The sequence below is a fragment of the Otolemur garnettii genome, unplaced genomic scaffold (assembly GCF_000181295.1).
Source record: "Otolemur garnettii isolate 467f Iridium unplaced genomic scaffold, OtoGar3 scaffold00134, whole genome shotgun sequence".
NCBI lineage: Eukaryota > Metazoa > Chordata > Mammalia > Primates > Galagidae > Otolemur > Otolemur garnettii.
This window is the reverse complement of record NW_003852529.1, coordinates 3,025,874-3,033,927: the sequence shown is the minus strand read 5'-3', so window position 1 is coordinate 3,033,927 and position 8,054 is coordinate 3,025,874.

Here is an 8,054-nt window from a genome sequence, read left to right as displayed (position 1 = left end):
GCCTCTCAGAGTGTTAGGAATACAGGCGTGAGCCACCTTGCCTGGCATTTGAGCAAATTTGGAGTAATTTTGAATTGCCCTATAAGCTGAATACATCATGATCATTTCTGAGTTGGTTATGGCTCTCACCCTTAATCTGTCTCTTTGTATCTCTGGATTTCAGAGGTTAGGAACTTTGTGTGTGTCCACTGATCTGGCTAACTACCTGTTGTTTCTGATTTCAAGAGAATGTATGTTCGTAGATGTAGTGCTCATTTTATAGTTTCCAAAGTAGTTTTCTGTCTTTTTTTTTTTTTTTTTGAGACAGAGTTTTATTATGTTGCCCTTGGTAGAGTGCCATGGCATGGCAGCTCACAGCAACCTCAAACTCTTCGGTTAAGTGACTCTTGCCTCAGCCTCCCGAGTAGCTGGGACTACAGGTGCCTGCCACAACGCCTGGCTATTTTTTGTTGTTGTTGTAATTGTCATTGTTGTTTGGCAGGCCTGGGCTGGGTTCAAACCCATCAGCCCCAATGTATGTAGCTGGTGCCCTAGCTGCTCAGCTACAAGTGCCGAGCCAGTTCTCTGTCTGTTATGTCTTTTTATCACCTTAATCTTTTGATCATCACAGTTCTTGGGGTTGCCAGAAATTGTGTATGGTACTACCATGTTACACAACCCCAAACGTACCATTTACATATTTTGTTTTAATTTGATAATTTTTTTTTTTTTTTTGGAGGCAGTCTCACTTTGTCATGCTTGGTTGAGTGCTATGGTGTCCTAGCTCACAGCAAACTCTTAACTCTTAGACTCAAATGATTCTCTTGCCTCAGCCTCCTGAGTAGCTGGGACTGCAGGGGCATATCACAATGCCTGGCTATTTTTAGAGGCAAGGTCTTGCTCTTGCTCAGGCTGGTCTTGAACTCCTTGAGTTCAGACAGTCCATCTGACTCAGCCTCCCAGAAAGCTAGGATTATAGATGTGAGCCACACTGAGTCTGGCCTATTTTTATTTATTTATTTTTTGAGATGGCCTCACTCTGTCACCTTGGCTAGCTCATAGCAACTTCAGACTCTTAGGCTTTAGTGATCTTCTTGCCTTAGCCTCCTGAGTAGCTTGGACTACAGGTGCCCATCACAATGCCCAGCTGATTTTTTTTTGCTATTTTTAGTAGAGACACAGTCTCAGTCTTGCTCAAGTTGGTCTCAAACTCTTTTCTTTGTTTTTTTGAGACAGAGTCTCACTGTGTTGCCCTCGGTAGACTACCATGGCATCACAGCTCATAGTAATCTCAAACTCTTGGGCTCAAGTGATTCTCTTGCCTCAGCTTCCCAAGTAGTAGGTAGGGACTATAGGCACCTGCCACAATGCCCAGCTATTTTTTTGTTGTAGTTTTTTTTTTTTTTTTTTTGAGACAGAGCCTCAAGCTATCCCCCTGGGTAGAGTGCCGTGGCTTCACAGCTCACAGCAACCTCCAACTCCTGGGCTTAAGCGAGTCTCCTGCCTCCACCTCCCAAGTAGCTGGAACCACAGGCGCCCGCCACAACGCCCGGCTATTTTTTGGTTGCAGCTGTCATTGTTGTTTGGCGGGTCCAGGCTGGATTCGAACCCGCCACCTTAGGTGTATGTGGCTGGCACCTTAGCCACTTGAGCCACAGGCGCCGAGCCTGTTGTAGTCGTTGTTTAGCAGGCCCTGGCTGGGTTCCAACCCACCAGCCCCAGTGTATGTGGCCGGCACTGTAACCACTGTGCTACAGGCGCTGAGCTGTCATTCACATATTATAATTTTTGTGAAAGATGCCCTTGGAGTTCTGAAGTACACAGCCTGTGTCACTGTACTTGGAGGACTTTTTTCAGGGGGAGAAGGTAAAGAAAAGGTTACCCTGTATATTTGAAACTGGGGAGAAGAAAGCCCAATCTGATGGATAATAGCACTTTTTTTTTTTTTTTTTAAGTTGACACATCTTGCTCTGTTGCCAGGGCTGGTCTTGAATTCCTGAACTCAGTGGATCCTCCTTTCTTGTCCTCCTAAGGTTTTGGGATTTACAGGTCTGAGCCACTATACCTGGTCATTAGCACACATTAATTAAATACATACTGCGTGCTTGGTACTGGCACTTCCCGTGTATTTACTAATTTAGTTCTTCACAACCCTTTGAGATAGGTTCTGTGATCCCTATTTTACAGGTTAGCAAATAGACACATGATGTAGTTAAGTAACTTGTCCCAGGTTATCTGGCTGAAAAGGGATAGAGCCAGGATTCAAAGTAGACAGTTTGGTTCTAGACTGTGGTAAGCTATATTGCCTCTTTTTTGCTTTTTTTGGGGTCCAGTTTTTAAATGTTTGCAGATGGGTTTAGCCTGTTATCTAAGTCATCTTTTCTCATTTAGGCGATTCAAATGTTTTTTGAGTGCTTACATTGTGCTAAGCAATTTACTTGGGTCTTATGTTTTAGAACTTTCATATATTTTGGTTTTAGATACTGCTGAGTACTTTGAAGAAATAATAAAGGTCGGTGGCACCTGTGGCTCAAGTGGCTAAGGCGCCAGTTGCATACACCTAAGGTGGCAGGTTCGAATCTAGCCCGGGCCCGCCAAACAATAATGATGGCTGCAACCAAAAAAATAGCCAGGTGTTGTGGCAGGCGCCTGTGGTCCCAGCTACTTGGGAGGCAGAGACAGGAGACTCGCTTGAGCCCAGGAGTTGGAGGTTGAGGTTGCCGTGAGCTGTGATGTCACGGCACTCTACCCAGGGGAACAGCTTGAGGCTCTGTCTCAAAAAAAAAAAAGAAATAATAAAGGTAATGAGCTACTTGTAGGGTGGGGATCACTCTTTGAGACTGGTGATCATTGAAAGGCTTCATGCGAATATGGCATTTTGTACTAAGGCCTGAGTGATAAGCTAATTTTTGTGACATTCAAAGGCTCAGAGTACCAGATCTGAGTCAAGAAAGTTCTAGGTTGGGTAGCACCTGTGGCTTAGTAGGTAGGGCACCGGCCCCACATACTGAGGGTGATGGGTTCAAACCCAGCCCCAGCTGAGCTGTTAAAAAAAATAGCCAGGCGTTGTGGCAGGTGCCTGTAGTCCCAGCTACTCGGGAGGCTGAGGCAAGAGAATTGCCTAAGTCCAGGAGTTGGAGGTTGTTGTGAGCTGTGTGACGCCACTGCACTATACCAAGGGCAATAAACTGAGACTCTGTCTCTACAAAAAAAAATAAAAAGAAAGCTCTAGGTGAAGGGACCAGCTAATGCAAAGCTCTAAGGTAGGAATGAAGCTATATTACTAAGCTTTTAACCATGTGCTAGATACCATGTAAGGCTATTGGGTGTCTCTACAAAAAAAAATAAAAAGAAAGCTCTAGGTGAAGGGACCAGCTAATGCAAAGCTCTAAGGTAGGAATGAGGCTATATTACTAAGCTTTTAACCATGTGCTAGATACCATGTAAGGCTATTGGGATATAGTAATGAATATGATAGGCATGGTCTTTGTGTCATAGTGCTTCCAGTCCAGTGAGAAAGTCAGGCATTAAACAAATACATTAACAGTGTTAATTACGTTTATGCAAAGGGCTACAAAGTTAAATACAGGATGCATTGAGAGTCTGTAATAGGGTGACCTAATCTAAACTTCAATAGTGGGTAGAGAAACCAGAAAACTTTCCTGAGAAAGCCTTTAAAACTGAGACCTGGGCTGGGTGTGATGGCTCACACTGGTAATCCTAGCACGCTGGGAAGCTGAGATGGGTGGATCACTTGAGCTTAGGAGTTAGAGACCAGCCTGAGCAAGAGTGAGACCCCATCTCTACTAAAAAATAGAAAAAACTAGCTGGATATTGTAACATTCTTGTAGTCCCAGCTACTAGGGAGATTGAGGTAAAGGATGACTTGAGCTTAAGAGTTTGAGGTTGCTGTGAGCTATGATAATATCCTGGTACTCTAGAGTCAGACTGTGTCTCAAAAAAAAATTTGAGACCTAAAGAGTAAGTAAGAAAGAGGTAACTAGACAAAGAGGAGTGATTAGTAGTATATGCAAAACCCCTGAGGCTAGAAAAAACATTTTTGAGAAACCTACTAACCCACAAAAACACCAAAAAGGCTAGTGTAACTGGATAGATGTGAGTGATGTTGCTACTTTTTTTTGTTGTTGTTGAGACTGAGTTCTACCCTATGTCCTGAGCAGAGTGCAGTGGCATTGTAGCTCACTGCAACCTCAGACTCAGGCTATGGGCATCCTGCTGCCACTGGGATTACAGATGCTCGCTATGGCACTTGGCTGGGTTTTTCAATTTTCTTCCTGAGTCGGGGTCTCACTGTTCCTCAGACAGGCCTCGAACTCCTGAGCTCAAGCAATCCTCCTGCCTTAGCCTCCCATAGTGCTGGGATTATAGCCTCCCACAGTGCTAGGATTACAGGCATGAGCCACCTCTCCTGGCTACATTTATGAATATATATTCTTTTGAGGTTCACTGTCAGAAACAAAAGTTTGTTACATGGAACAATGACAAAGTAATGAGAAGTCAGGTCAAACAGGATGTTATCCTGAAGGCATTGGAAAGGCAGAAGTTCATCAGAGGAGTAGTATGTTTGGACTAGTATTAATGGCTACAGTATAGAGAAAGGGTCAGGTAATCCTAGTACTTTGGGGAGGCTGAGGAGGTAGTTTCATCTGAACTCAGGATTTTAAGACCATCCTGGAGCCACCACACCAACTATACTCGGCCTTTGAGCAGTGCCCACCTCAACTGACCATTCTCTCCTCTTTGAAACAGTATCAGTATAAAGTGGAGGTTAAGAATACAAACTGACAGCCTGGCGCCTATAGCTCAACCGGCTAAGGCGCCAGCCATGTACACCTAAGGTGGCGGGTTCGAATCCCCAGCCCAGACCCGCCAAACAACAATGACGGCTGCAACCAAAAAAAAAAATAGCTGGGCGTTGTGGCGGGTGCCTGTGGTCCCAGCTACTTGGGAGGCGGAGGCAGGAGACTCGCTTGAGCCCAGGAGTTGGAGGTTGCTGTGAGCTGTGATGCCACGGCACTCTACCCAGGGGGACAGCTTGAGGCTCTGTCTCAAAAAAAAAAAAAAAGAATACAAACTGAAGCAAGACAGGTTCAAAAACCAACTTCTCCAGTTACTATTTGCTGACCTAGGGCAAGTTATATAGTGCCTTCTTGTGTCATTTTCTTCATCTATAAAATAGAAATAATAGGGGCCAGGTGCACTGGCTCACACCTGTAATCCCAGCACTTGGGAGGCCAAAGTGGGTGAACTGCTTGAGCTCAAGAGTTCGAGGCCAGCCTAAGCTGGAGCAAGACCCCGTCTCTAAAAAATAGCTGGGTGTTGTAGTGGGTGCCTGTAGTCCCAGCTACTTGGGAGGCTAAGGCAAGAGAATTGCTTGAGACCAGGAGTTTGAGGTTGCTGTGAGCTGTGACGCCCTGGCATTCTACTGAGGGTGACAAAGTGAGACTGTGTCTCAAAGAAAGAAAGAAATAATAAAAGCACCTATGTCACAGGGTTATGAGCATTAAATGAGTAAGAATATACAAATACTTAGAACACTGCCTGATATATATTAAGTGCCACACAGTTTCCCGGCTTCCATGACACTACTCACTGAATTTTCCCCCTCCCTCCTTGGCCTCGCTTTCTCACTCTCTTTGCAGGCCATTCCACGTATACTCAGCTTCAGTGACCATAATGAGACCTAGACATATGCCATAGTCAGCCCCTCCTGAGGCGAAACGCTTCTACTGTGATGTTTCACAGGTACCTCACATTCGACCTTCTTAAAATCACTCAAACTGAAATTACGTTTCTCTGCTTAATCTACACTTTCTTCAGTGTACCCTTTCTCCATCTCAATAAAATGACCTTAGGATGAGCCACACACAAGGAAACCATGGGAGTCGTGCTTTATATGTATCTCTGTTCTTTTTCTTTTCAAGAGACGGGGTCTCCCTCTGTCACGCAAGCTAGACTGTAGTGGCATGATCATAGTTCATCACAGCCTCCCACTCCTGGGCTTAAGCAGTCCTCCTGCCTCAGCCTGCCAAGAAGCTGGGAAAATAGGCATGTGCATTATTATGCCCAGCTAATTTTTTTTTAATTTTTTGTAGAGATGGGGTCTCCAACTCCTGGGCTCAAATTATTCTCCCACATCAACCTCACAAAGTGCTAGGATTACAAGTTGAAGCCACCACATCTGGCCATTTATCTCCTCTACACTAACCCTCAACACATTCAATGAACTAAAGTCTTGTGATTCTATTGCATGAATACTTCTCAATCTATCCCCTCTCTAATTATATTATCAACACTCCCAACATACTACATATCTTTTTTTTTTTTTTTTTTGAGACAGAGCCTCAAGCAACCTCAAACTCCTGGGCTCAAGCGATTCTCTTGCCTCAGCCTCCCAAGTAACTGGGACTACAGGTGCCCACCACAATGCCCAGCTATTTTTTGGTTGTAGTTGTCAGTGTTGTTTGGTGGGCCCAGGCTGGATTTGAACCTGCCAGCTCTGGTGTATGTGGATGGCACCTTAGCCTCTTGAGCTACAGTCACCGAGCCTGTACTACATATCTTATCTGAACCACTGCAGGAGCCTCATACTTGATCTTCCCTTATCCATTCTTGCCCTCTCCCTGACCCTTTCTCTTTCTCTCCCCACCCCCAATCCTGGGACAGTGTCTTACTCTACTGCCCCACCTAGAGTACAGTGGCATCATCATAGCTCACTACAATGTCAAACTTCTAGATGGGCTCAAATGATCTTCCTGCCTCAGGCCCTCAAATGACTGGGACTACAGGTATGTGTAACTATACCCAGTTAAATTTTTCTTTTTTTTTGTAGAAAAAGTGTCTCACTCTTGCTGTCATTTTAGGATGCCATGGCAAGAAGATCATTTGAGGCCAGGAGTTTAAGACCAACCCGGGCAACATAGCCAGACCCCATCCCTGCAAAAAAATTTAAAAAGTAAAGGCTGGGGCGGCACCTGTGGCTCAGTGGGTAGGGCGCCAGCCCCATATACCAAGGGTGGCAGGTTTGAACCCGGCCCTGGCCAAACTGTAACCAAACATAGCCAGGTGTTGTAATGGGCACCTGTAGTCACAGCTACTTGGAAGGCTGAGGCAAGAGAATTGCCTAAGCCCAGGAGTTGGGAAGTTGCTGTGAGCTGTGACACTACCTCACTCTACTGAGTATGATAAAGTAAGACTCTGTCTCTAAAAAAAAAAACAAAAAAAATGAAATGACCTCTTTCATCTTAGTACAAGAAAGACTTCTCTGGATCCTATACTCCTTTTTAGCTACAACTTGCTCCCCTTCTCCCTTCATAGCTAAACGTCTTCAAATATCTCTCAGTGTCCCTTGTTTAATCTCATATTTATTTTGAAGAATGTCTTCTGGCTTGGCGCCCGTAGCACAGTGATTATGGTGCCAGCACATACACCAAGGGAGCTGGGTTTGAAATTGGCCCAGGCCAGCTAAACAACAATGACAACTGTAACGAAAAATAGCCTTGCATTGTGGCAGGCACCTGTAGTCCCAGCTACCTGGAAGGCTGAGGCAAGAGAATTGCTTAAGCCCAAGAGTTTGAGGTTGCTGTGAGTTGTGATGTCACAGCACTCTATTGAGGGCGACATAGTGAAACTGTTTCCAAAAAAAAAAAAAGTGCGGTGCCTGTGGCTCAAGGAGTAGGGCACTGGCCCCATATACCAGAGGTGGTGGGTTCAAGCCGGGCCCTGGCCAGAAACTGCCCCCACCCCCCGCGCAAAAGAATGTCTTCTGCTTCAGGTGCCTACTTCATTTTTTGTGAAGGCATTGTCAAGTTTACTCTTCTCTGTCGTCCTCCATATTCAATTTGTAGCTAAGAGCTGATTTTTTTTTTGAGACAGCATCTCGCTTTGTCACCCCTGATAGAATGTTGTGGCATCATAGCTCACACCAACCTCAGACTCTTGGGCTCAAGCAATTCTCTTGTCTCAGCCTCCCGAGCAGGTGGGACTACAGGCTCTCACCACAGTGCCTGGCTATTTTTACAGGTGGGGGTCTCACTCTTTTTTTTTTTTTTTTT